This window comes from Myodes glareolus, chromosome 25 (genome assembly GCF_982192425.1).
Source record: "Myodes glareolus chromosome 25, mMyoGla1.1, whole genome shotgun sequence".
NCBI lineage: Eukaryota > Metazoa > Chordata > Mammalia > Rodentia > Cricetidae > Myodes > Myodes glareolus.
The window spans coordinates 17530346-17534971 of record NC_142050.1 but is presented as its reverse complement, the minus strand read 5'-3'; the positions used below and the strand labels follow the sequence as shown (position 1 = coordinate 17534971).

The window sequence follows — 4626 nt, the reverse complement described above, 5'->3', positions numbered from 1 at the left end:
AGGACTGGTGATCCAAATCCAAATCCTAATATTTGTTTTCAGGTACTGTGCAGAGCCCTCAACCCAATGAGTGCATTTTTCATACAAAAGAGCTATTAACTTTATTCATAAGATATCCAAGAGATGTTTTTCAATACTTATTGCAATGTTAAAAACACTTTGATAAGACTTCTGGTCTCCTTAGACTCTACTGTGGTCAGCTTTTGCATCCTCTGTGACCGATTCTGCAGCACTCCATGTGGTTTGTTCTGATAGAGGCTGCCATTTCATAAACTTCAACATGGTACTTCCCATCATTGTGAAATGAGGTCAGCAGGAGGACCCGGTGGTGACCACACTTTCTGAAGATGATTCTGTGCTAGATCAAAGGCCATTTCTCAAGACTCTCATAAGAGTGCTCCTTGAACACCAGAAATTAACTTAAACTTAAAGGCAACCCCAGAAGATATGGTGTTAAACTTGGAGCTCTCACTCTAAAACCAAATCTCGAAATCATGATGGGAAGTTATGAGAAGAGATTGGTCGACATTGTATGCTCTTCCCCTGACCATGATGACATCAATAACTTTGAAATTGAATATTGAAGTAGTTAAAGTAGAAAAGAGGGAAGAAAACTTACTGAGGATCTTACAGAGTCAAGGAGTGCAAAGTGGAAATACTGAACTGCTCAGGCAAGGGAAACAGCTTCTGGTGCTGAATATCAATTGTACATTATTTGATAATAGATCTTGGGCAGAGACTGGGGTAGAGTTAATGAAACCATATCTCCAAGAATTTCTAACATCTGTTTCTGAAGATTATGACATTGTTATTTGAAATAACAATGAAAGAAATATGAAGAGGATTTTAGTCAAATTGAAAGAACTGGGAATGATAGTAAATGCCAATTATAAGGTTACTGTCATGCTGGTAGGGACTACTATAACCTTATACATTCTAAGGAGAGAGGAGTCACTGATAAGAAGCTGTGAAGTCTCTTGGTGTCATTTGGGTAAAACTGAGTTCTACAGCAGTGTGTGTGTGTGTGTGTGTGTGTGTGTGTGTGTGCGCGTGTGTGTGTGTTTGATGACACAGAAAAAAAATTTCTAATGAATCCATAGAATTGAATGAAGATAATGAGGTCTTTCATGAAAGCTCATCTAAATTGAAATAAAATAGAAAACTGATAAAGCTCATTCAGTATGTCTGGGAGATAGCCAAGCCCTATGACTTGTTGTAGTTGAATCACAAGTACTGGGAAAGGCATCTCTCAAAGAAGCAAGGAGAGCAGATACCAGGTACACTCACAGCTTAAGGTCCTTGAGACCCATGATCCTTTGTTTCTCTGCTAGGCATTACCATAATTATGCTGGACAATAAAGTGGATGGTCTTCCAATGCTTTGCAAATTTAATTTTGTATTTTTTGAAGAACATAACAAAGTGCTTAAAGAAGTTCTCTTCCCTTTATATTAATTTACTCCTGAAGAAACTGCTACTTGACATTGATTATTGAGGTGTTTTCCAAACCCTCTAAAAATGGGAAAACAAAGGAAAGGTGTAGAAAAGTAAATCCACCTGTGGCATCTTGTGACTTTGGAACCAGCTGTCTTATGCCTTTGTCTTATGCTTTTGTCTCATCTGCCTGAGTCTAAGACTAAACCTATCTTGAAACTAGCTAGTTTTTCCCCCACTTAAAATCGTAAAGCCCCAAATCAGCCTTGAAATAATAACCCGGTTTGTTATGTCTCTCTTCCCTCAGTCATCACATGAAACTCAGGTGAAAACGGGTGTAAGGAGATAAAGAGGATTTGAATCAGAAAGGAAGAAGTCAAACTTTCATTATTGTCAGATGATATGATAGTGTACATTAGTGACCCCAAAAACTCTACCAAAGAACTCCTACAGCTGATAAATACCTTCAGTGATGTGGCAAGTTGGAAGATCAACTCCAGAAAATCAGTAGCCCTCCTATACACAAAGGATAGAGAATCAGAGAGGGAAATCAGAGAAACTTCACCTTTCATGATAGCCACAAATAGCATACGGTATCTTGGGGTAACTATAACCAAGGAAGTGAAAGATCTATTTGACAAGAACTTTAAGGTTTTGAAGAAAGAAATTTAAGAGGATACCAGAAGAAGAAATACTTATTATTTACACCCATTTTCACCTCAGTTTCATGTGATGATAACTATATGATTTTCTTTGAGTTCACCTTCTTATTTAGCTTCTCCGGGATCACGAATTATAAGCTCAATGTCCCTTATTTATGGCTAGAATCCACTTATGAGTGAGTACATGCCATATTCCTCTTTTTGGCTCTGTTTTTATGCCAATACCAAGCTGTTTTCATTAGTGCAGCTCTGTAATAGAGTTTGAAGTCAGAAATGGTAATGCCTCCACAAGTACTTTTATTGTATAGGATGTTTTGGCTATCCTGGGTTTTTTGTTTTTCCATATAAACTTGATTATTGTTCTCTCAAGTCTGTGAAGAATTTTGTTGGGATTTTTATGGGAATTGCATTGAATCTTTTGGTAGAATAGCCATTTTTACTATGTTGATCCTCCCAACCCAGGAGCATTCAATAAGAGTGGGAAATTATACTCTCAATAAAAGATGATGGCAGAAATGGTGTAAAACTGAGGAAAAAATAAGATTGATGTATTATTGACTCAATTTAGCTCCATGAAAAATATCTTGTTTACTATATTGTTTTTGAAGACATTTAATAGATTATTTAGTGAAGATATAACATCATTTTGCAGTCGAGCAAAATATTGCACAAAATTATATATATTTGTGTGTGTGTGTGTGTGTGTGTGTGTGTGTGTATGTGTGTGTGCAAGATCTGAGATAGATTTCTATGTGTAATTTTAAAAACAGTGTCTTTGGGAGAGATAGATAGATAGATAGATAGATAGATAGATAGATAGATAGATAGAGTGAGTGGGTGAGTGAATGAGTGAGTTAGAGGTATTCTGGGAACTGTACTCCCATATATGTCTTAAAAATCGAAAGGTAACCATCTGAAGAAATAAAGGAGACTAAGAGGAGGAAAGAAGAGGATAAGGGCTGAGGGTGAATCCACTCAAACTATATGGGATATTTGAATAAAATGTCATTCTGAAACCCAACAATTATCTAATGAATATATTACAGTTAAAAATAGCATCTCACTTTAAAACATCCTACATGCATTTTGAAATTTTGAATGACAGATGTTTTTAGATTTTTGGAGTAATAAACACAGTGAGTGGATTCATTCCAAGTTCATAATGAATAAAATTAACGACGACTGTTTTATTGGCAAGTTTCTGCATATGGGCAGACTTGATATACATGATTTATAATATGAACTAGTGAATCAACCACTGATCATGGAAAGCAATGAATAAGATGCCTATTTAAATAGTGATGTGTTGTACATTAATAAGATGTAATCACATGCTGAATCAAGCAATATTTTCATAAGCCTTATCTTCAACTTCTTCTTTTAGTTCTTATACTTAGGAATTATATACTGTGTTACCATCATTATTCTTAGAATGAATTCTTTTGGAGGGGTTCTTTTTATTTTGCTTTGTTTTTCAAGACAAAGTTTTATGTAGCTTTGAGCCTGTCCTGACATTAGCTCTTTTAGACCAGGCTGGCCTTGAGCTCACAGAGATCCGCCTGCCTCTGCCTTCCAGGTGCTGGGATTAAAAGCATGCACCACCATCAAATGAACTCTGGTCAGCTGGATTTTATTGTAACCAGGACCAGGACTTCTAGAGTCCGGCCCAGATCATTTTACTTCAGCTATATTTAAGCACAGCACAATTTTTGAAAAAAAGTATTCAAATAAAAATTAATTCAGTCCCAAGTACACAACAATTTAAGACATGTTCACACTGAGATTCCTTACAAAGTATATCTGACTTCTTTACAAAACTGGGAATTCTTTTGACCTAAAGTGTTCTTATTTTGCCAAAACTGACTTTTCATGATATTCTTCCCATTAGTTATTTGAATCCCCCCCCCTTTCTTTAAACTGTGAAATGAAAGTTTATTTGAATTTTTTTAATTATTTGTACAACTAAATTACCAGATAGGTTTTATAGTATTCTTCAGGACTGGGGTTTATCGAAGACTTCAAATTTGGGATCTTCAAATTTGAAGGTAGGAAACGTATTCGTGTCTCCTTTATCAAACATTTGTTTAAGCTTAAAAAGCTCTCTGTCCAGCTCTTGCTGATACTCTGGGCCAGCATCAACAGGTCCTCCAGGTGTCTGTCGCTTTCATTTGTACTCTCTTATCTTGTCCACGAAGAGTTTCTGTACCGGATCGGCGGTGACTCTGGCAGCTCAGAACTGAGTGCAAGTACCAGAGACTCACCATGATACTTCAGAGGCCCTTCAGGCTGTCCTCTCTCCTTCGGTCCGCAGTCTCTGTGAACTTGAGGAGGAACATTGGTGTTAACAGCGGTGGCGTTTAATAAGGAACTTGAACCCCTTTGTAATCACCTCATTAAATTGTGGTTGTCATGAGTACATGGATATCAATACCTGAAACTTCAGCTTTTGAGAGGATTTTTGTTGTTGTTGTTGTTTTACTTCGTTTTTGTTTTGTTTTGTTTTTTCAGCACAAGTGGACCAAGAAGAAACAG

At 36.6% G+C, this 4626-nt stretch overlaps 1 pseudogene; it reads left to right on the top strand.

Annotated features, from left to right (window-relative positions):
* The first annotated feature begins 280 nt into the window (after positions 1-280).
* On the top strand, positions 281-4360 carry LOC125411144 (ubiquitin-like domain-containing CTD phosphatase 1 pseudogene; annotated as a pseudogene).
* The last annotated feature ends 266 nt before the right edge of the window (positions 4361-4626 follow it).